Raw genomic sequence first — 25,279 nt, 5'->3', positions numbered from 1 at the left:
AGGGATATAGTCTGCCAGGCTCCTCTGTCCGTGGATATTGGAGCAAGAGTGCTAGAGTGGATTGCCATTTCTTTCTCCAGGGGATCTTCCCGACCCCGGAATTGAACCCGGCTCTCCTGCATTGCAGGAGATTCTTTACCGACTGAGCTATGAGGGAAGCCCATTTTGATATATAATGAAATGATTATACAACTCAGCATAATGCAGAATCAGATCATCAGGCATTAGATTCTCATAAAGAGCATGCAGTGCTTCCCAGGTGGCTCTCGTGATAAAGAACCCACCTGCCAGTGCAGGAGACAATGAGACATGGGTTCAATGACTGGGTCAAGAAGATCCCCTGGAGAAGGGTATGGCAACCCACTCCAGTACTCTTGACTGGAGAATTCCATGGACAGAGGAGCCTGACAGGCTACAGTCCATGGGTTTGCAGAGTCAGACATGACTAAAGGAACTTAGTACACACGCACACAAGGAGCATGCAACCTAGATCCCTTATGTGACCAGTTCACAAGGAGGGTTTACACTCCTATGAGAATCTAATGCTCCTGCTGATCTGATAGGAGGTGGAGCTTAGGCCATAATATGAGTGATGGGGAGTGGTTGTGAATTCAGATGAAGCTTTGCTTGCTCACTTGCCCCTCACCTCCTGCTGTGCAGCCTGGTTCCTAAGGGGCTAGTACTAGTCTGTGACCCAGAGGTTGGAGACTCCTGATACAGAAAACCTTGAAATCTTGGCAGGTGTTTCTCAAACTCAGTGATTGGCAGCTGTAGCCCATGCTTGAGCCCCTGGTCCAGATATAGGAGGAGACAGATTTACCAGCAGTCCTCTAGGTGAAGGCTCACCAGTGAAAGAGGGTGAAGGGGACAGTTCTAGGGACCATTTCAGAAGCAGCAGCATGGTGACTTGGAGTACACAGTTCTGGAGTAAAAAGCCACATTTGAGTCTGAGACTGCTACTGACCACTCCTGCGACATCAGGCAAGACCAGTTTGCTCATAGCTGGGAATAATAATATATATTATTAGGAGTAATAATAACTTCCTTACAAACCATTGTATTAAATGAGAAAGCACTTACTTTAATACTTACCATGTTGCCCGGCCCAAGCAGTTTGTAACAATGTCAGTTTCCCACCTTCCATCTGGGGTGCTCGCTAGAGACGAACTCTTTGCCCATGGGCAAGTAACTTCAGCAACCTGAACTTTGATTTCTTTACTTGTTCAAATGCAGAAAATGATACCCACCTTGTAGATTTGCTAAAAGAACTGGCAAGAAGCAACTCCAGAAAATAATACTTTCCCTTCAGTGGTTTGGGAAGGCCTCACAGAGGAGATGACCACTCAGTCAAGTCTCGATGCATGAGTCAATGTTTTGTGTATCAACGTTTCTGGGTTTCATAAGGTTTCCCAGTACAATAATTAGCGCTTATGTAATTCAGTTTTATTTATTTTCATCATATCATTTCGGACCATTTGTGTTCTCTTTTTGGCCACCGCATGGCACTGCATTTTAAAGCATGTCATGGTAAGGCACATGTGTTGTGGTCATAGCAAGCACACAAGAGTATGAAATTGCTTGAAGTTTATCTGGGAATGGATTGTAAATGGAACATATATTGTGTGTGTGAATTAATGGTTATTTAAAGCCCAGTTAAATTGCATTTGGGGGGAAGAGCACTAATCACAAATATTTTCACCCATGGCTTCCACCTAAACAATAAAATATCTTAGGAATTCTATTATTTTGGCACCTAAACCACATTTCCTAGAATACAAAAAAAAAAAAAAAAAAAAATTTGGAACTTGGAAATGATGCTCATTTTAACTTTATAGTTCATAAAATTGTATTTGTTTCTCTCCCTACCCCTGTGAGTGTGTGTATGTGTGTGTGTAGAGAGAGAGAAAGTAAGCCCACCAGCCACGGCCCGCTTGACTGGGTGTGTGCTGCTTGAGAAATGTACATGAGGATTTTCAGGGAAAGCAGAGAACACACTAGCTCTGACTTTCCCAGCTTGCCTTCTGGTTGTCAGTCTTCTGTACCTCCTGTTACTGTTGCTGATGTAAGAGTAATAAGGCCGCCAAAGTGGTGGTTCAGGCAGGACTCCAAAGGAGGAGCCTTAACCTCAAGAGCGCGGTCTCCACTCCATCAAGCTCTCTTTCTGCCCTGATTCCTACCTGATCTTTTAGCTGTGGTTGCCCTAACTCCTCACTTCTAGTAAAAAGCCTCTTTCCATCTTTTCCCTGTCTTCCAGAATCCTTCTACCACATATTTCATAGGCATCAACAGCAGAATCTGCTGATACTTTGTAGAAATAAGGAGAAGTGGGGAGGGGAATAAAGAAGAGATTCTACAAGCTGAAAGAAGGTTTGGGGCTGCCTTTGGAGTCCGTGGTATTCCAGCATCCTGAAGTGGGTTCTGGTTGGAATGGAGCTATAACTTGTAAGTGAAGTGAATAAGAAACTCATGGGATGTAATTACAAGCAACCATTTTGGTTCCCCCCACCACAACCTCACTGTCCTTTTAAAGGTATTTCAGTAAAAATTCTTCCACTGCCATTGGTGAAAGCTCAGGTAGTCCCATATATTTCTGATCGCTCTCAAGTAATATTAATATAGATTCCTTGAACCACTGGAAGTTGACAACACATTCTCAGTTCAGTTGTTAAATGTTGGGTCTATGTAATAAATTCCAACTTGTTTAAAAGTTAGAACTGAGACTTCCCTGGTCGTTCAGTGGTTAAGAATCCACCTGCCAATACAGGGGGCACGGTTCGATCCCTGGTCCAGGAAGATCCCACATGCCGAGGAGCAACTAAGCCCTCGTGTCGTAACTACTGAGCTCGTGCTCTAGAGCCCCATGCTCTGCAACAAGGGAAGCCACCACAGTGAGAAGCCCACGCCCCACAACTAGAGAGCAGCCCTGCTCACCGCAGTTAGAGAAAACCCGTGCACAGCAACGACGACCCAGCACAGCCAAAAATAAAAAGAAAAAGTGAGAAAGGTGCCATCACTTCATGGGAAATAGATGGGGAAACAGTGGAAACAGTGTCAGACTTTATTTTTTTGGGCTCCAAAATCACTGCGGATGGTGACTGCAGCCATGAAATTAAAAGACGCTTACTCCTTGGAAGGAAAGTTATGACCAACCTGGATAGCATATTCAAAAGCAGAGACATTACTTTGCCGACTGAGGTCCGTCTAGTTAAGGCTATGGTTTTTCCAGTAGTCATGTATGGATGTGAGTTGGACTGTGAAGAAGGCTGAGCCCCAAAGAATTGATGCTTTTGAACTGTGGTGCTGGAGAAGACTCTTGAGAGTCCCTTGGACTGCAAGGAGATCCAACCAGTCTGTTCTGAAGGAGATCGGCCCTGGGATTTCTTTGGAAGGAATGATGCTAAAGCTGAAACTCCAGCACTTTGGCCACCTCATGCGAAGAGTTGACTCATTGGAAAAGGCTCTGATGCTGGGAGGGATTGGGGGCAGGAGGAGAAGGGGACGACCGAGGATGAGATGGCTGGATGGCATCACGGACTCGATGGACGTGGGTCTAAGTGAACTCTGGGAGTTGGTGATGGACAGGGAGGCCTGGCTGCGATTCATGGGGTCGCAAAGAGTTGGACACGACTGAGCGACTGAACTGAACTGAACTGAACTGAACTGATGCAAGTGAGAAGAGGATGAGTTTCCTTTTCACTCTGTTTCCACACGTCCTCACCCATGTCCATGACCTGGACTGCTGACTCTGCTGGTACATGGACAGGGGTGAGGAAAGGGCAGGAAAGCTCTTACTGGACGAGTCCTGTTGTAAGGTGTCCTCACTTCGTGAGCTTGGGAGGGTCAGAGAGCCGATTCCTTCCCTTGTGGGTTTTTTCTGTGGGCTCTTCTGAGATGCTTACAGGAACACTGACCTATGTCTTTCCTGACACTTATGTTGCATTTTTCTCCAGCTGGCCACTCTTTCCTCAGCTCTCCACACAGGCCCATTTGGATCAGGCTCCTGTCACCTTATCAAGGAATCCTCTTGGTGGGACTGAAACAGATCGAGGCTCACTTTCTCCCCAACACACCTTCTGGTCCCACAGGTGTGTTACAGAGTACTGTCCTGACAATCTCTAGGGGAACAGTGCCCAGTAGATACCTCTCCTTTGCTAGTACCAATAGGGCATTTAATCTTTTAGATTTTCCATGGCACAGTGGTAAAGAATCTGCCGGCCAATGCAGGAGACAGAACAGACGAGGGCTTGATCCCTGGGTCAGAAAGATCCCTTGGAGAAAGAATGGCAACCCACCTCAATATTCTTGCCTGAAAAATCCCATGGACAAAGGAGCCTGGTGGGCTATAGTCTGTTCACAAACAGTTGAACACGACTGATCACAGCACACAGCACACAGGCAGGAATTAGACCAACCACTCTGTGTCTCAATAATTATAAGGAGACTAAATCAAGCCCTCCAGTGATCTCACTGAAGCTTTTTTCTCTTTAAAGACAAGCCCTACTCTTTCCCCTGGAGAGGGGGAAATACCAGCCTGACTCTCTCCAAAAACATTTTCTCAAAATTATTCTATCTTCACTGTGAGTAAGGGATTCAAGAGTTATGTAATGCGTATTTGCTCTCCAACTTTGAAATTTTGTGTTGTGTTACCTTTAAAACGTAGCATCCCCTATCTTCCTATTTTAGCTAAACAGGAGACTGAACAGCTCCATTTTAAAATTAGTTACAGAAGCTTGGCCTTAGAACTGACATCACATTTATTGTCTATTCTAGACCCCTTTTCATGTTATCTGTTTTAATCCTCATAACAGCCTCCTTCTTGAGAGAATGAAATCAAGTGATTATAGAATTTGTCCAAGAGTGTTCAGATAGTGTTAGGGCTAGGGTTGGAAACAATTCTTCTAAGTAATTTATAATTTCAGTTTTGATCACCTCTTTAATCAGTTATTTCAAAGAATGTCTGTAACTTGCAAGTGGATAGATTAAACATCATTCTTCTAGAATCATGTCTAGTTTGTTTCTTTTGGGAACAGAAATATAGCCCTATATGTGTTCTAACTTTTAGACTGTAGTGAGGTTGATATGGGGGACTAATATATGGACAGTTTTAGTAGCTATTTTCATGGATATTTGCTTTTTGGTTGTTGGGTAGACCTGGGTTTGATCCCTGGGTTGGGAAAGATCCCCTGGAGAAGGGAAAGGCTACCCACTCCAGTATTCTGACCTGGAGAATTCCATGGACTGTGTAGTCCATGGGGACACAGAGTCGGACATGACTGAGTGACTTTCACTTTCACGTTCACTTGTTGGGTAGAGAGTTCTGTGGGTTTCTCTTTACTCAGACTTTCATTGTTCCTCATTCAAGATCTCACACACAGGAGATGCCAGAGACTAAAACAAAAGCATTTTAGAACTGCTTGTGACCAAAATGGGCTTCCCTGGTGGCTCTGTGCTAAAGAATGTGCCTGAAATGCAGGAGACCTGGGTTCAATCCCTGGGTCGGGAAGATCCCCTAGAGAAGGAAATGGCAACCCACTCTAGTATTCTTGCCTGGAGAATCCCATGGACAGTGGAGCCTCCCACAGGAGTCAAATGCAACTTAGTGACTAAACAGCAATCTGACCAAAGAGCAAATTTTAAGAACGTTAGCATACAGGAGACTCAACTACATTTTTATTATTTCATTCCCAAGCAATAAGGAAGTCTCTTCTAGATCCATACGCTCTGGTTGGGGAGTGTTGTTCTACTCCTAAATCAACTTTGGATGGTGAAGCAGGACCTGTGAGTTCTTGACCCAACTCTGCCACTGACTTGCCCCTAGGCGAGTCACCGCCCCATGAAATATGGGGGTTGGGTCAGATGTTCTCAGGGTCAATTCTGCTTCTCAAAGTCTAAGACTGCACAGTGGGCCTCGGGCTTTCCATTCTGAAGGTCACAGTCAGTTCACGAAGCAGGGTGTTCCCATTGCAAATGAGTGTTTCTTGGAGAAAGCATTTTGCTCAGGGACGTGCTACATATCGGTCCCTGGGAATTACAAAATCATTATTTAAAAAGTGCTGGAACTGTTGGTCTGTAGTCAGTTTTAAAATCACTGGGGTAACCCTTTCCTCAGTTTGTTATATGAGCTCTGGACCAAGTTCAATGACAAACTAGGTCAGAGGGCAGACCTGCAATGATATGCACAATGCTGTGTTTTCTTTGTCTAGAACAGCTGCACATGGGCTGGGTGGTGTGTGGACTCCCTGAAGGGGATACAAGCACATGTTTCCAGTGCTCACTGCTGTACTGTTCCTTCCCTAATGCCCTTGGCTGTCGGGTAGCTGAAGCTGTCTGATGGGGGACGTGGAGGGTGTGTAACTGTCTGTGCAAAACACGTGGGTCATTTTCTTCGTTTCAAAAGTCCCCTTGAACATGTATCTTAATAATTTCCTTCATTTTCCACCTGTTGAGCATTTAACACGTGTCATGTTGTGCTGTCTTCTGCAGAGACAAAGACGGAGAAGAAGCCAGAAGAGCTTAGTAGATGTCTATCACTTATTTCACCTAAAGGGAGGCATGAGCTAACCACACTCTAAATACGAATTAATGCGTGTGGTCAGATAAGGGGATGTGATAAGAAAATATCCATCTAAGTTTCCAAATCAGAAAGGGGCAGTCTTGGGGGGAAGGTTGTGGTGTTGACCCATTTGGTGGTCAGAAAAGCCTGTCTTGACCTCACCAAAGTGCTGGGGTTTTCCTCCAGCTCCCTCGAAGGCTGCTTTGGGGAATGAAACTTGAGGATGAGCAATGGCACTGACCCTTCAACTCTGAATTCTAGGCATGAAGTTGTTTGCAGGAATGAGCTCAGCCTAACCACTTGAAATTAAGGCAGCAGAGGAAAACGGCCCATCTCTGTTTATAAATGTGCAAAACAATTTGCAAGACACAGCTATTACTCAAGCAAGAGACTGTTCACAGATGGTGGCTTGGGCTGGGAATGGATGCAAAGGCTAGGACATTGGGCCATTAATCACCGTCAGCAAATAAGCTGCCGGGTATAAGCGGCATACTGGGCTGAGACAGGGCCTGGTAGGGCTTGGTGTCTGTAAATTGCCCTGTCCTACAGGTAATTAGAGAAATCCTCACAGCCACAGAAAGCACCAAATCACAGTGGAGAGAGGGGTGTCAGCCAAACCTGCATGCCCTTCTTTTACTTGCTGCTCTTCCCCTATGCTTTCCTAAATACAGAACAACTTCAGTCTGTTGCAAATGTTGCAAATGAATAGAAACATCTACCTCTGCCAGAGTCCAGCACCCTAAGGAATGCCTCGGTAGATTAAAGACTACAACTTCATCCAGGTTGGTTACTGTCTAGATATGGAGATAAGGCAGAGAGTATGTGTGTGTGTGTGCCCACGCATGTACATAGGTGTCTGTGCAAAAGGTAAGCAACCCCAGGCAATACGTAAGTTTCTTCCCCTACTTCCAGGCTCCCTTCTCCTCATCCTTTAGGTCCCAGCTCAGCTCCGCCATCTCCTGAGCAGCCTTCTCTGACCTTCTAAGACTGGACGAGCTGCTCCGTGTTTCCACCAGTACCTGTACTTCCCCCATCACAGGGCTTCTCACACTGAATTGTGACTGACTATTAAATCGTCTGTTACTTGTGGGAACAGGGACTTTGCCTCTCTCTGTCATTTCCAACATAATTCCTGTTTGTTGATTAATCATATTAACAGTATCGATAATCTTCTCTAAAAGTGGAGATAGACGAGGTAATTTGAAGTCGAGGAGAGAGGACTCTATCTGGCCTGAGAGATATGAACAAAATGAGAGAAAGGGATGTGGTTTTACCTTGTTCACTGGTTCTCAAATTGTGGTCCCTGGATCAGTAGCATCAGCATCATCCAGGAATTTGTTAGAATTGCAGGTTTCTGACCTCACCCCACACCTACAAAATTAGAGACCCTGAAGGGGGAACTGGCAATCTGGATCTTAACAAACCCTCCACATCAAAGTAAGAGAGCTGCTGACCTAGAGCCCTGCAGCTCTGTCTCCGTGCTATTCACAACTAAGCCAGTGAATTTCACATTCAGACTTGTCCCTGCCTATGACTTTGGGACCAGGCATAACAAATAGAGGGCTTCCCTGATAGCTCATTTGGTAAAGAATCTGCTTGCAATGCAGGAGACCCCGGTTTGATTCCTGGGTCGGGAAGATCTGCTCAAGAAGGGATAGGCTACCAGCTGAAATATTCTTGGGCTTCCCTTGTGGCTCAGCTGGTAAAGAATTCATCTGCAATACAGGAGACCTGGTTTTGATTCCTGGGTTGGGAAGATCCCCTGGAGAAGGGAAAGGCTACCCATTCCAGTATTCTGACCTGAAGAATTCCATGGACTGTATAGTCCATGGGATCTCAAAGAGTCGGACATGACTGAGCGACTTTCACATCTACATCTACATGACAAATAGAATTTATCTCATGTGCTTTCAATTAATTGACAGTGGCTGTTTGGAGATCTTGTATGAAGGGTTTTGACGTTATTGCCTGGGCCCAGAGTGAAAAAGTGCCACAGTTGATTATTGATGTCTGCCATGTGTGCATGAGTAAGGAATACTCACCTCCCTTATGTCTGCAATGGTTCATCTGGAAACAGTCCTGAATTTATGCAGGACAAGATGAAGGCCATGCTTAGGGCTGACAGTCTGGCTATGGGTTCTGTTCTGAGTTTCATGCTATAGTTTTCTAGAACCCACCCTTCTTTCTTGTGGCCCAGTTTGGGTGGCCTGCCCTTTTACATTAGTCTTGATGTAACTAGGCATTTAGTACAGGCCGCTGGACCTCCACCATAGTGATCACCACCCCTTGGGTCTTTCTTTTTTAAATATTTATATATATTTGGCTGCTCCAGGTCTTAGTGGTGGCCCTTGGGATCTCCAATCTTTGTTGCAGCATGTGGGATCTTTAGTTGTGACATCTAGGATCTAGTTCCTTGACTAGGGATTGAACCTGGGTCCCCTGCATTGGGAGTGCAGAGTCTTAGCTACTGGACCGCCAAGGAAAATAATTTGAAAAAGAATAAATATATGTGTATGTATACACCTGAAACTAACACAACACTGTAAATCAACTACAGTCCAATATACAATGTATATATTATATATATTTATATAATATATGTATATATTATATATTAATATATTATTAATATCAATATATTATTAATATATACATTAACAATATATTATTAAAATAATATATTTTATATATATATATATTTAAAGAAACCATGTCAAGGCACATTGTACTGAAACATTGACAAACAATTGGTAAAATTATGGAAGGTTTTAATCCCCCAGCTCTGGAGTTTGGGTTTTGTGCTATAGGAGGGAGCTGCCAGAGCTCTGAGCTGGGAGAGGTGGTGACACTTGAAAGAGATTCTGTAGGGGTTGTGACCTAGCAAGTGTAAGCAGGGTAATCAGCAGAGGTGGGACCAAGAGGAGTCTGCCACAGTTATCCAGGCTGGATGTGGCACTAGGTACGGGGGTGGAAAGAAACTGACCTATGAAGGAAACACTCGAAACATTCCCCAGGGGGAAATCAATTGAACTGGATGGCTGAGCTAAGGCAGGAGCTAAAGGCCAGAGAAAAATCAAAGATGACATCATTTTGAAGCTCTGTAACTAGAATAATGACATGAAACAGGAAGTCCAGTGGGGAAGAGCAGAGGTAGGAGGAAGTTGAGGGCTTGAATTTAGCAGTAAAGTGAGTTTGAAGTCAAAATGTCCCTGTAGAAATGATGAGCAGGGACATGGAGAGCCAGGACCATAGGTTGTGTGCAGACTGAGATGAACAGGAATGCTGGGGACTCTGCATCCTGAGAGACAGCTGGAAAGGGGAGAGTGGAGGACGAGCTTCAGATCTGAGACATGACCTCCAAGAATGTCTACCTCAGGGTGGAGGGGCAACCTGGAGAGGCCCAAGGGACAGGAAGGCACCAGGAAGGGCTGGTGGTGGCGGCTGCTGCTGCTGCTGCTGAGTCGCTTCAGTCATGTCCAACTCTGTGCGACCCCGTAGACAGCAGCCCACCAGGCTCCCCCGTCCCTGGGATTCTCCAGGCAAGAATACTGGAGTGGGTTGCCATTTCCTTCTCCAACGCATGAAAGTGAAAAGTGAAAGGGAAGTCGCTCAGTCGTGCCTGACTCTTAGCAACCCCGTGGGCTGCAGCCTACCAGGCTCCTCCTTCCATGGGATTTTCCAGGCAAGAGTAGTGGAGTGGGGTGCCATCGCCTTCTCCAAAGGGGTGGTGGTCTACAGGACAAATCTGCGAGAGGACAAGGGAAGGGAACAGACCTGATGCGTATGCCTGTGGGTCTGTGGACAACACCCAGAGTGCTGTGCACCATTCTGTGTCAGGACAGCTGTTTGGTACCTGAGCTCACAGTGTATCGACAGGGAAATCCTTTTGCAGACAACTTTCCAGATAAAACTTGCTGGGCCTGAGAACTTATAATGGTAAGAAGTCATTCATTAGAATCCTTGTGATCTAACTTGTGATCACTGCTTGCCCCCTTCCCAACTCCCTAAGTGATAGTCACTCAGTCGTGTCTGGCTCTTCCAAACCCCATGGTTTGGAACCATGTTACATGCTACAGTCTAACAGACTGTAGCCCGTTGGACTCCTTTGTCCATGGAATTCTCCAGGCAAGAATATTAGAGTGGGTAGCCATTCCTTTCTCCAGGGGATCTTCCTGACACAGGGATCAAAGTTGGGTCTCTTGCATTGCAGGCAGATTCTTTACCACCTGAGCCACCAGGGAAGTCCCTAACGCACACACAAGCATGCACATTCCCAGCCTCTTTCTGTCAGTGAATCTTCTGAAGCCAACATGAAAGTGACAGAATATAAATGGTTCTACCATTTACCACCAACTCATAGATTCAGGTTTTCAAGATTAGTCACATAATGTCTGAAAGAAATCAGCTGGCCTGCACAGTTGTTCAGCTAGTTTGCTGCATGGGTTACTGCATCTCCAGAGGCAATATTTATTGGTTTGATTTTCTTCATGTTTTTTAAAAATATCTATTTATGTGGCTGTGATGGGTCTTAGTTGCGGCACGCAGGATCTTTGTTCTATCATGTGGCGTCTTTCATTGTGGCTCATGGGCTCTCTAATTGTAGTGGGCTGGGCAGTAGTTATGGCACGTGGGCTTAGTTGTTCCACAGCATGTGGGATCTGAGTTCATGATGGACCAGAGATCGAACCAATGTTTTCTGCATTGCAGAGCAGGTTTTTAATCACCAGTCCACCCTGATTTTCTCCATATTTTTATCATGATTTTGTTGACTCAAAAGTTGAGTGACTTGGATATTTACTATGACAACTTTCCAGCAGATGACAAAAGTGGCTGATTCTATTGGTATCAACACATTGTGATAATTTTCTATCGGGAGGAAACAAGGTGTGTTGAGGAAGTCTTCACAAAGGAGACCTGGACAGCTCCCATCAGATGAATGAGGGACCAGCACTTTACAAACAGTTCATCAGCCATCTGTTCTCCGTATGTGGATGGACCATTAGAATGGGCTCTGAAATGAGTCCGTTTCCATTTGACAAGCGTTTATTGAACACCTACTGAGGACCGCTATATCAGCTACTAGGATGAGAAGACATCATCATCAAGGGACACTGAATCTAAGTAAGGGCATGAGTAGGAAAATGACATCACGCAGTAACCGTATGTCTAAAGTGCTGGGCGCCCAAATTCAGTCCTGCCACATCCACTGTTCCACTCCATTATGCTCTTGCTTTTAATGGAATAAGCTTACATATTGGCTATAATTAAAGCATCATTTTTAATGGATCTTTTATTGTTGTGAGTCACTGCTTAATAAACCTAATTCTTTCTTCCAGGCAAAAGAAGATAACATGTTTTAAACCAGTTGCTGAGATCAAAATTTTTTAGGGCATCTACCCACTGGATTAAGCAGCTGTGGAGCGAGAGAGAGAGAGAGAAAGGAGATGGTGTTTTTCTTTGGCTTATCTCCTTTTCTCCTTCTCTGGTAGCGGATGGTCTTGAAAGACAGGGGAAAGTTTGCATTCCAGTTCAGCGCAACAGTTCTAAGTTCTCTTAGGAAGAGGCGGGAATGTTGAGTCCTCTTGGGCGTATCCTGTTTTCTTGCAGGCAGGTGTTCTCATAGCTAACTTGTCCTTCACCAGCTCTCTGTTCCTAAGTGAAGGACAAGGTTAACCTAGCTTTTCTTTGCTTGCCAACGTCTGATTCTCAGGACTGTCGTCTTTGTGAGGCTATTGAAGTAGATGGCTTCATTCCTTGTCTGGGTCTCTTTTTCCTCTGACCATCATAAATAGCATGGACTTAAGGGATCAGTCCCATTTCCTTACTGTACAAACAAAGAGATGGAAGCCCAGAAAGCTGCTCAGGTTCAGGCTAGGAGTTTAATACCAGGAAGCAATAGTTTATAAATAGAATTGCACGTCGGTTTACTTTAAAGAAAGGAATGGCAGAATGGAGACTAAACTAAAGGAAGAGGAGGAAATTGATTCTGAAGGGGAAAGTGATGCTGATGAAGAAACAGAAAGGGCAGAAAAGTAGTGATGTACACATACAAATGCCCTTGACTTTCCTGGGGCTAGCCACTGTGGGGGGTACCTGGCCAAGATGGAATCAACATGAGCGGACAGAAAAGCAAGAGCTTTAGAGACACCAGAAACAAGAGTATGGCAACCACAGCCCTGCCTTCGCTGCCCGTGTTTGTGGGTTTATTTACTTTTAAAATAAAAGACAAAACAGGTGGTTATTGAACAGTTTACCCAGCCAGATAAAGGAGCTTGTGCTGTGAACAGCTAAGATCATAGTTCAAAGCAATGCCAGCCTTGGGGGAGGGGGTGGACGGGAACCCCTGACCTCCAGGTAAACAATATCCAGCTTTAGAGCAGGGTTTCTGGATTAACTTAAGGATTTTCTAAAGGAAGTCTGGTGGAGACTTGCACAAACTGTGGGGAGGAGGGTGAGCCAGGGTTAGGAGAGGTCCCGCAAATGCCAGAGGGATGAAGGCCACTGAGGACCTCAGAAATAAGGAAAGAAGCCAGATGTTTTAAATAAAATGGCAGTGCTTCTGAATGAGAAAGTGTGAATGTAAGTTTGACCTAGAGTTATAGGAATATAAAACTAACATTATCTGCCTTTAATGCAGACATCTAAATTTCCAGCAGATGGAGATGTTACCACGTGAAAGAGAAATTCGACAGGTAGGCACTGTCCCAGACTTCCTCCTTTCCAAAATGGGAGGGCTTCTTTCTTAGGAGAGAGACAGAGAGACACAGAAAGGACCCCTGAAATATGTAGACTCCCATCTCTAAGTAAATAACACATCTTAAGAGAAAATATGGACATTACCTAGGTTCCAAATTCAGAGGGTAAGCTTTTAAAACGACGAAAGCCTTTCTCAGTTATTTCCTTCTCGATTTGGGAGAGCTTGGCAAAAATCCTTTGATTTCTAAGCTTTGTGTTTGAAAACCAGAGGCAGAAAAGGGTTCTCTTTGTCTTCTAATCAACAGGCGTTTGCATTATAGTACTTGCTACTTTAGGAGTCGGAGGTTCCGGGTTTTCTGTTGTGTGTTTGATTTTTTTCCTGGGCCCTAGAAATTGCCTTGCAGCCCTGGGCCTGGGGAGTCAAGTTGTTTTCACAGCTTGCTTGCATTTTGCTTCTGAGGACTTGGGCAGGATGCTTTTATCACCCTTTTGAAGAGTTGAATAGCTGTGCCCCGCAAGCTAGCTGCTAGGCATAACTCATTAACATTTTAAAAAAGAAAAACAACCTGTCTGGGTGCCTATCGAATGGAATCTTTTTGATGGACTGTGTTGTCTGGGTGATCTCAGGTATTAGGGAAGCATTTTCAGATCTGCTTAGGATGCTGTGGTTGGTGACTGTCTCCAAACCAAGGAAGTGGTACCCATGAATCAGGACTTAGAAGGGGAGTTAGTATGGCCTTAGGTGTAATGGGGATAATGTTTTATCTCTGCCAGTCTTTTTTCCTAATGAGTTTTTTTTTTTTAAGAACTCAAAATTCATTCAAATAAATTTTCTGAAAAATTGTAATATGTTCTCTTCTTTTAGATTTTAGTCTTAGAATAAATTCTAGGAGGGGGATGAATAGGTCTGTCCATATGAATAATATGTCACTGGATATCTTTCCTTATTGTCCCCAAAGTATTGGACCAATTACACGAAGATACCACTCTCATCCCGAACTTATTTTATGTGCCATCATTTTTTTTTTTAAGAAAATAAGACCTCTTTTTTGTTAATTATAAGTATACACAGCAAAGGCTTAGAAGTAAATTTTATGGTCAGGTCAGGGAATTTCTGGTATGCAGCTCAGAATCCTGCTCTGCACAGCTTAGGAGAAGCATCATACAGATCTTCTCAGCCCAGAACCCCTTTTCCACATTCCTCTAAGTTCAAGCAAAGGTTACCTTCCCTTGGCCAGGGGACCTCTTGCTGCCTGCCAGCCGGGGATGTCTGGATCTTCTTTTGATCTCCCTTTTTTTTTCTCAACCCAGAGATATCTAATCTCTCCAGGGAGAGGCAGAGACATTTGTTATTTGGCCATCAACAGTTAACTGCTTATGTGGCTTACACACATACACCAAAGGCAAATCAAAACTGCATTCAGGATATCACATATTCTCAGTAAAACCTGAGACTTTAACAAGAACCTCCTTTACCTTAAATCATCCCATAAATCATCCCTTGGATATGTCCAGAAAGCAGCAGTTTGTGTCTTTACCACTCTTGAGGGCTTCTTACACTTTTATCAAATCGTGCTTGGTTCATTCCCTCTTGGCCTTTGAGTGGTTCATTCATTTGCTCACCAAACCCCTATGGAGTGCCCATTCTGTGCCAGGCTCTTGCTGTTGCTAAGTCACTTCAGTTGTGTCCGACTCTGTGTGACCCCATAGGCGGCAGCCCACCAGGCTCCCCTGTCCCTGGGATTCTCCAGGCAAGAACACTGGAATGGGTTGCCATTTCCTTCTCCAGGGCATGAAAGGGAAAAGTGAAAGTGAAGTCGCTCAGTCGTGTCTGACTCTTACCGACCCCGTGTCCTTAAGAGTAGGCAAATGCAGGTAAAGCAATGGAAATGTATCTCTAGTAATGGTGAGCACAGCATCCTCGCATGCTTTGTTGGTTTGGGGTCAGTTATGTCATCTTTGCTTGCAAAGGATGGCTGATTTTTCCATCTCCCAGGATATATTCTCTTCCAAGAGGTTGTCTGTGTTGAACTCTTCTTTTACGCCCACTTCACTTGACAAGGGGAAGACAGAGACTAGAAGGCAAATCTCTGTGGGCAGAGTAGTCTGGGGATCATCCCAGCTATTGGAATTTGACCACCAATTTTAGATTAGTTTCGTATCAGAGTGTTGATTTGATCTTTGGAATATAATAAGGGAAAGGATAGGCTTCTGAATGTAAAGACTCTAGTTCCATTTTTTCAAATTTGTAGCAAAATACACATAATAGGACTCCCCTATGGCACAAAGGGTAAAGAATCCACCTGCAGTGCAGGAGAAACAGGACTGATCCCTGGGTCAGGCGGATCCCCCTGGAGGAGGAAATGGCAACCCACTCCAGTATTCTTGCCTGGAAAACCCCATGGACAGAGGAGCCTGGCAAGCTACAGTCCAAAGGGTCGTAGAGAGTCACACACGACTGAGCATGAGCACAAATGGACGCATAACATAAAATTTGCCATCTAAGCTGCTTTTAAGTGTACGATGAAGTAGCGTTAAGTAATTCACATTGCTGTGTAACCAGTCTCCAGAGCTCTTATTCTCGCAGATCTAAAACCCTGTTCCCGTTAAATAATAGCTCCTCATTTTCCCCCCCCCAACCCTTGCACACACCATTCTGCTTTCTGTCTCTAAGATTTAATTATTCTAGGTACCTCATATAAGCAGAATCATACAATATCTTCTTATAACTGGCTTTTTTATGCAGCATAGTGCCTGAAGGTTCATTTGTGTTGCAGCATGTGTCAGAACTTTCTTCCTTTTTCATGCTGAATAAATACTATATTAGAAGTGTAGGCCATGTTTTGTTTGTTCATTCGTCTGTCGATGGATACTTGGGTTGCTTCCACCTTTTTGGCTCTTGTGAATAGTGCTGCTGCTATTGTTGTAGGAAAAAATGGGGTATAAGAGGATGGGCATGTCCCCAGTCTCTGGTGAGTCTCTGGCACGGGCCACCAAGTGGCGATCCTTGACTTCACGCAGGAAGGAATTCAAGAGCAAGCCACAGTAAAGTGAAGCAGGTTTATTTAGAGAGGGACACACTCCACAGGCAGAGCGTGGACCATCTCTGAAGGCAAGAACCTTGGGCTGGGGTCCTCTGTTTGGAAAGCGAGGGTGGCGCTGTGGGGGATACACATTCCATAGGCCATGCAGTCAGATCCCAAAGGTGAGATGCTGGTGAGGGGCTGGTTCGTTTCTGTGGACTGGATAGTTTCATAGGCTAATCTCGGAGAAGAGGGGGGTTTCCAGGAGTTGGGGCACCTCCCACTTTTTGGCCTTTTACGATGAGATCTGAAACTGTCACGGTGCCTGTGGGTGTGTCTGTTAGCATATGCTAATGTATTACAATGAGTGTATAATGAGGCTCAAGGGCTACTGGAAGTCTAATCTTCCCTTATCTTGGGCCTAGTAGGTTCTAAGCAGTTTTGTGGCCTCCTGTTGTTCCTAATTGTTGTGTCATTCTTTTAGGGGTTGTACCCTGCCTCCCTCCTTCCTGTCTCACTGTGAACATGGGCATGTAATACTTTTCAAGACCTTTGCTTTCACTTCTTTTGGATGTGCAGTTGACCCTTGAACAACAGGAGTTTGAACCATGGAGGTCCACAAATTTAGATTCTTTTCAGTATAGTCCCTGAATTTTCATTTTACATTAATTAAGTGTGGGGAAAAGTTCGTGTTTGATTAGAGATCAGAATGTGTGCAATCAAAAGAACTGAGGTTTGAATAGTGATTCTATCCAAACTGTCCTGTCCTTGGGTGTCAGTTACCAGTGTTTTTGTTTTTAAGGCGCAGATTTCTGGGCTGTGGGGGTGGGGGCAGTGGTGTCAGCACCCTAACTGTCACATTGCTCAGGGATCAGCTGCATACACTCAGAGGAGAATTGTCAGATCATATGGCAATTCTATGTGCGCTTTTTGGAGGAACATCCATAGTTTTCCGCTGTAACTGTGCTGTTTTACATTCCCAGCAGCAGGGCACAAAGGTTCCAGTTTCTTCGATCTTAATTAGCACTTCTTTTCTTTTTTTGATAATAGCCATTCTAGTGGGTGTGAGATGCTGGTTCTATTTCTAAGGGTGAAATAATAATTTATTATTATTATTATTATCAGGATATGTTCAACAACATATCCTGAACAATCCCTGCATTTTCAGATGAAAGGATACAAATCAAAAAGTGCTAATAACATTTGTCACTATATCACTCAGCTCTTCTTGGTTTAGTTTTGGTGGCTCTTAATATACCTTTTGGGCTTCCCCAGTGGCTCAGCAGTAAAGAATCCACCTGCAATGCGGGAGCTGCGGGAGAGGCAGGGTTGATCCCTGGGTCAGGAAGATCCCCTGGAGGAGGAGATGGCCACCCACTCCAGTATTCTTGTCTGGAGAATCCCATGGACAGAGGAGCCTGACGGGCTTCAGTCCACGGGGTCACAAAGAGTCAGACAGAAGCAACTAAGCATGAGCACAATACACCTAGTATCAAAAACCAAATAGGACGGGCCCAGTGGAACCTAGACCAAAGGTTTAAAAGAGCTTATACTGCATCTCCTCTTTCTGTATGTTACCTAATTTGATTTTCATGAAATCTGTGTATGGCTTTAGCTAGGCAAAGAAAGTAGGGGGAAAGATTAGAGAGGACTTGGAAATATGGTTACAATATTGGAAGCTGTCTGGATTGCATAGACATCTATGGAAAATTTGACTTTCATAGGTCTTCAGGATTGAATCCAACTTTGCATCTTACATCTCCCTATGTTTTCTCTGTCATATAACCTTCCTCTGACCTCCAGCACTCTGAACCAGGAGAAAGACCTTGAATGTCCTTGGTGTAAACGCGTGCTTGCCCATTTGTCACAGTGCCCTGAGGAGCAGTTTACTATGTTGGATGATCCAGAAACTTTTCTTGGAGACTGACCTGCATAGTACACTCAGAAGAAGTGTAGGTAATAAACTGGATTGTTGTGTGGGCTGTGCTTAGTCACTCAGTCATGTCCAACTCTTTGCAACCCCATGGACTGTAGCCCACCAGGCTCCTCTGACCATGGGATTTTCCAGGCAAGAATACTGGAGTGGGCTGCCATCTCCTCCTCCAGGAATCTTCCTGACCCAAGGATTGACCCCAAGTCCTCTGCAGCTCCTTCACTGCAGGTGGATTTTTTACCGCTGAGCCACCAGAGAAGTCCCATGGGCTGGATTACTCAGTCAAAAAGGTTACATCCTTTTATCTCAAACCTATTGGGCATTTAAAGAGAATTCTCTTTTTCCCTGGCTTCCCCCGCACCTTGCCCAATTTTTTAGGTAATTGTGGCTGGCTAAATCTATCCGAAGGGGGACTTCCTTGGAAGTCCAGTGGCTAAGACTTTGTTTTCCAGTGCCAGGGTGTGTGTTCAGTCCCTGGTCAAGGAACTAAGATCCCACATGCCTCGCAGGCAAAAATCCAAAGCATAAAACAGAAGCAATATTGTAAAAAATTAAATAAAGACTTAAAAATAAAATAGAAATAAATCTATTCAGAGGAACTCAGAACATCAGGCTACAGCTACATAGTTGAAGTGAAGTAGGGGACTGAATCTAGGAAGAGCCAATATCCTCACAAAGGTATACTGATTGTGACTATGTACTGTTGGGAGTCTGGGGAGAGGTACCTTCTTTCCAGGCATCTCTGTCTGTCACCCATTTTGCACTGAGGTAGAGAAAGGATGCTTGGGCTTCCCTGGTGGCTTAGACGGTAAAGAATCTGCCTGCAATGAGGGAGACCTGGGTTCAATCCCTGGGTTGGGAAGATTCCCTGGAGAAGGGCATGGCAACCCACTCCAGTATTCTTGCCTGGAGAATTCCATGGACAGAAGAGCCTGGTGGGCTACAGTCCATGGGGTCACAAAGAGCTGGACACGACTGAGCAACTAACACACACACAGAGTATGCTTGTCAATGGAAACTTCTACTGAAGGAAGAGAATAGCAGGTTCCTCACTAAGACCTGTGTTTGTTAGTAGCTGGGGGTTGAACTACAACTGATGGCCTTTCAGGACACAGGAGACTCTCAGAAAAAGGAGGATGAAAACGATCTTTCTATACAGACCTAATAACAAAATGAAACTTGCAGGTGGCTATTTGCAAGAACCATAAAAGAGAAAGAAAATAGAATAATGAGATCTTAAACAGCGTTCTCAAGGTTTGGCTACTGAGCAGCTGGAGTCCTGAAGTGCAGCCAAAACACCATGGAACCATTCTTCCTGCTCCTCTTCCAGGACATATTTTAACTTGACCTCACTGCTCCGGCAATTATCAAAGAAAATTAAAAGAACAGACAGCTCTGCAGAGCTTTGGGGACAGACTAACATCAATTACCTACCCACCGGCAAGGGAATACTTTTAATAAAGCCTTGAAACTAGCAGGGACTACCTCCTAGTCCCTCTTTTTACCGCCAAGGGTTGCCACATTTCTATCAAGTCAAATATTTCCATGTCTGCAGTTCTTAATAAAGCTTCCAGAAGCAGACTTCATCACTTCCTTGGGCATCTAGTTTCAGGAGAGAAGAAAGGAAGTCACCTGTGCTTTTACAAGCATTCTCTTACTTAATTCTCAGACAAGATTGTGAAATAAGCATTAGCATACCCATTTTAACAAATGAGGAAAACAAGGTTCATAGACATAATTATTCCAATGACACAAGCTTGGTAAGTGGCAGAACTCCGATGCAAACCTAGATAAGGACGCACAGAAACCCCTTCCCTTTTCCCTTTGTGCCTTTCAGTGGATTCGCGAGTGCTAGGTGGTTTGTCTAAAGGTCTAACCAGCGTCTTTTCTGCAGTGTTTCTTTAAATGCAATTGCATCTTGAAGGTCCTAATGGGCCCTGAAGGCCTTGGCTAGGGAGCCATAATGCTGGCAGCAGCTAGTTCTGCAAAAGGGCTTTAGGTCTGAGATTGAAAGGAAGACTGCACCTCATTTAACTCAATGGCCACCATCCAAATCGTCCCAACAGTCAAGAAGTGGGCTGCTTTTCATGCCTCTTCTGTACACATCCTTTGTTTTCCTTTTTTGTCTTTGCCCATCCTTTCCCCAAATATCACAAAACACTGTTTCAGCCTGAAGTTTCAATTAGGTTCTGGCGTGATGAGCTCATGCCACGCTTTGTGTGGCCGCAGCCAGAACATCCTTCCCGGTGCTTTCTTTGAGAGGGAGTCGGGGCTGCTGAATTCCCTTTTCATGCCTCCACAAGGGAGCCTCCGTTTCTCATTTGTCCAAATCCTTGTTTGTCTTCGGGCAAGTGAAATGCTTGCATTTGATTGTGATGGGAATGTATTGACGTCTTTTCAAGTCCCGAGGAGGAATGAAAGCCAAGCTTACTCAGAGGGATAATCCCCCTGCATTCAGTCAACTTGAATGTGGAGGGCTGCATTCGTTTGGTAAATAGTGGCGGAGGGTCCCACCCCTGGCTTTTTCTCCGGGTGGTTGTGCGTATTTGGATGCAACGTGTTCTGCCTGCAAAGAGGGTCTGAAAAAAGTCTCTTAGCAAATAATCGGACCTGAAAGGACAAATGTAGCTGGCTGGTGGGTCCCTTCAGTGTCACAGGGTCCTTTTCTACACTTGCCATGTCAGTTCCATGGGCTACCATGCAAGAGTAAATTTACCAAGCCAGCAAGGAGAGCCGTCTGGGTTCCTGGCTCTTGTAGAGTCTCCAGGAAAAGGCAGGAGTCTAGCTGTTCAAAGCAGCCACTGGCTGGGGTCCTTTGTGTCTCTCCCTGTGTTTGTGCGTGTGCAAGTGGCCTCTGCTCTGTCTGGCTGGCTGTTTATTTTGTTTGGAAAGCTCCTGGCTGTCTGGGATTATATCTATTCATCCCCCTCTGTCCAGAGGCATGTAAATGAGCTTGTTAATTCAATGGAGCAATTGATTAGGCTCTTTTTTAATGTGCTCAGCACTGTCCTAGGCACAGCAGGAAGGCATGAAAGAAGCCTCAGTGGGGTCTTTATCTGCGACCTTGAGCAGCCCTGGAGCCTTTCTAAGCCTCCTGTTCTTGTCTGTGGAGCTAGAAGGTCAGACCAGCTGATTTCTAGGACTCTTCTTACTCTGAGGTTCTCTGACTGGGGTCATGAGAGCTGGAAAGACATGAAGCCAGCTTAAAAAAAAAAAAAAAAAAAGACCTGTTGTGGTAAAGAATACAAATGAGTTATGTAGAAAACTATGTCCTTTGGTTGTACAGTTCAGAGTAACATGCGTTCTCAGTTGCTTCAGTTGTGTCAACTCTTTCCAACCCCGTGGACTGCAGCCCACCAGGCTCCTCTGTCCATGGGATTCTTCAGGCAAGAACACTGGAGTGGGTTGCCGTGCCCTCATCCAGGGGATCTTCCCGACCCTGGGATTGAACCCATGTGTTCTGGGTCTCCTGCATTACAGGCGGATTCTTTACCACTAAGTCACAGGAAAGCCCCATTCAGAGTAGGATCGCTAGCGAATAAAAATAAGGATTGTCAGTTAAATTTACGTTTCAAATAAGCAAATAACTTTTTAATGTAAGTATTAGCATGAGTATGTCCTATACAATAAGTATTGTGCATCTGAAAGTTTCAACTGGGCATTCTGCACTTTATCTGGCAACCCTGATCCAGAGAGATCATGAGAACTATGGGCTTAAAGAAGGGTCACCTCTCCAGCCTCTCTCTTCTCCAGACTATCTCTCCAGCCACACTGGTCTTCTTTTCACTCCTCGTGCAACAGGGCCTTTGCACAGGCTGATACCCACTGCTTGAAACGGCTTCATCTCCATCCCCTGTCGCATAAAACTAATTTATTCTTCAGATTTCAGTTCAAAAGTAACTTCCTATACACTATACTAACGCATATATATGGAATTTAGAAAGATGGTAACGATAACCCTGCATGTGAGACAGCAAAAGAGACACAGATGTATAGAACAGTCTTTTGGACTTTGTGGGAGAGGGAGAGGGTGGGATGATTTGGGAGAATGGCATTGAAACATGTATAATATCATATGTGAAATGAATCACCAGTCCAGGTTCAATGCAGGATACAGGATGCTTGGGGCTGGTGCACTGGGACGACCCAGAGGGATGGTACGGGGAGGGAGGAGGGAAGAGGGTTCAGGATGGGGAACACGTGTACACCCGTGGCGGATGCATGTTGATGTATGGCAAATCCAATACAATATTATAAAGTAATTAGCCTCCAATTAAAATAAGTAAATTTAAATTTAGAAAAAGAATAACTTCCTCGGTAAAGCCTTTCCTGATTCCCTAGACAGAGTCCATCCTGTTCCATGTTCCCTGGAGACTGCTTTCACAGCACTGCTCACAACTTTTATGTTTGTGTATTTTACAGCCATATGCTGGAGGTAGGGTTTGTGTACGTAGATTGGAATGTCCAGAGCATTCTGGTTAGATGAACAAAAAATTGAGGTACAGAGGTGTGAATGCCCATGGTGTGTTTCCAGAACAGTGAAGAGAGCAACTGAGTGGCTATGGTTAGTGAAAGATCCACTTGTAGGAAAACATGTCCTTGAACCCCATCTTTGGGGCTGGATGTAGATGTTCTGAGGGGGTGGCTACAAAGAAGAGTGGTAACAGGATGACAGTCATTCTTCAGTGGGTTTTATTAAGACCCAGAAGGGAGAGCTGAGTCTGAGCTTAGCTGGGGCTCCTTGAAGTCTTCCCATGAATTCTGAGAATTTGTCATATTAAAAAATTCTTTTCCTGAAGCCATGAAAACTTTATCCTGAAATCTTTTTTCCTAGCGTCTTACCATGTCTGCTATTAAATGTTTAAAAGAGAGAGCCATCCTTAGAACCTGCTTGGTTTTCAGGAATGTGGATTTGCTATGTCTGCCCACACATTCATGCCAACATAAGTTTTGCCACCTTATGGACCAGCTCATATTGTGTTCTTATCACTGTGGAACAGACTCTGGAAGATACAGGGTTGGCCTAAAGTTTTTCTCGGCTTTTTCTGTAATGTGGAAAACCCAAAAGAACTTTTTGGCCAACCTGTTTTTGGCGTGCTTACTATGCACATATATACATGAACAGATACCTATTTACCTATACTCATCTACACACTTACACACATAACATGTAATGTCTGCATGCTAAGTTGCTTCAATAGTGTCCAACTCTTTAAGTCCCTGTGAACTGTTGCCTGCCATGCTCCTCTGTCCATGGGATTCTCCAGGCAAGAATTCTACAATGGGTGGCCACGCCCTCCTCCAGGGTCTCTTCCCAACCCAGGGATTGAACCCGTGTCTCTTATGTCTTCTGCACTGGCACAAAATACACGTGTGTAAATAAGTACAAACTTGTTGTTATTAAACAACAACATGACTAAGTCACAACAACATGACTAAGTCACGTCTGACTCTTTGTGACTCCATGGGCTACAGCATGCCAAGCTTCCCTGTCCTTGACTATCTCCTGGAGTTTGCTTAAACTCATGTCCACTGAGTTGGTGGTGCCATCCAAACATCCCATCCTCTGTTGCCCTCTTCTCCTCCTGCCTCAATCTTTCCCAGCATCAGGGTATTTTCCAGTGAGTCAGCTATATGTGTGTAATGAATATACATATCCACATGAATATACATGAGTGTGTGTGTGTGTGTTCAGTTGCTCAGTCATCTCCGACTCTTTGTGAGTCCATGGACTATAGCACACCAGACTTCTCCGTCGGGATTTCCCAGGCAAGTGTACTGGAGTGGGTAGCCATTTCCTCCTCTAGGGGATCTTCCTGACCCAGGGATTGAACCCACATCTCCTGCATTGGCAGGCGAATTCTTTACCACAGAGCCACCCAGGGACTCTGAATATATGCATACATGCATTCATGCACTCAGACACATGCAACATGTATACATACTGCTGCTGCTGCTGCTGCTAAGTCACTGCAAACACACACATATACACACACACATATATATACATATATCTGATTTTTACTATGATAATGGCAGGTGGTAGGAGGTCAAGCTGCCCTCCTCTGGGTGAGGCCTGCAAAGGTGGTACCATTTCCTCTCTCTCTGAGTTTCTCGAGCCTCTGAGGCTTTATATACATGACAGTTTGTACTGGAGTTCCCTTCTCCGGCTTCTTTTTCAGAACTCTTGACAGCCTCAGTCCTTAACAAGAACTCTAGCCACATCGTTTTCCTGGAGGATATGAATATATACTGTATCTTATTAATAATATCCACATCCATCAGATTAGATCTATATTTTCCCCTAAGAATCTGGTTACGACCTCCCACTTCTATTGACGCTGTCAGGCTGCTTTCCTGACAGTTAGCCAAACTGGCTTTCTATGGACAGAACCCCTTTCACACTTTTTTTCTCTTTTTATTAAATGTAACATTCTAAGATGTAACACTACATGTCACACTGCTTGAAGAGTTTTGAGCAGTGTGGTGTTTTTTCCGTCACAGTATTTGTTTTCAGTCACTTTTTCTGGCTTTGGATCTACATGAGACTAAAAAAGAACACATTTCAGAAGAAGGTTGGGTAACTTGGACAAAGTCGGCTTAACCAATTCCCGTGAAATGATGTGTCTAGGAACCTTCTCCAAATGGGAAGCTTCTGCTGTGCCATGTTCTGCTATCCAGTAAAATACAAGGAGTGCTAGCCGGGCTGCTTCGTGGAACTCGAGACAGGTGTGTTCATTGTTCCTACAGGAATGATGATCTTGTACACCATGGGCTGCCAGCCAGCCTCTGCAGCCTCCTCTCAGCTCATCCCCCTTCATTCTCTACCTCCACCATGGAGGATGTCTCTTCACCCTTTGAATGGGCCCTGTGTGGTTCAAGTGCAAGTCACTCAGCTTGCCTGAGCCTCAGTGTCCTCATCGTCCAGAGGTGAGGATTAGCCGAGTTGATGTATATGACGGGTCTGGCTCATGGTAGGTACTCAGTAAACAGTAGACACTGTGGTGTTGGAGAAGACTCTAGAGAGTCCCTTGGACAGCAAGGAGATCAAACCAGTCCATCCTAGAGGAAATC

The 25,279-nt window shown here is 44.7% G+C and overlaps 1 protein-coding gene across 1 annotated transcript in view; it reads left to right on the top strand.

Moving 5' to 3' along the window:
• Positions 1–25,279, top strand: part of LOC120853518 (thrombospondin type-1 domain-containing protein 4) — a 631,548-nt gene that overhangs the window by 233,708 nt on the left and 372,561 nt on the right. The window lies entirely within an intron of this gene.

Source organism: Oryx dammah, unplaced genomic scaffold (genome assembly GCF_014754425.2).
Source record: "Oryx dammah isolate SB20612 unplaced genomic scaffold, SCBI_Odam_1.1 HiC_scaffold_26, whole genome shotgun sequence".
Lineage (NCBI taxonomy): Eukaryota > Metazoa > Chordata > Mammalia > Artiodactyla > Bovidae > Oryx > Oryx dammah.
Note: the sequence above shows the minus strand (reverse complement) of the source record. Positions and strands in the feature narration are given on the sequence as shown.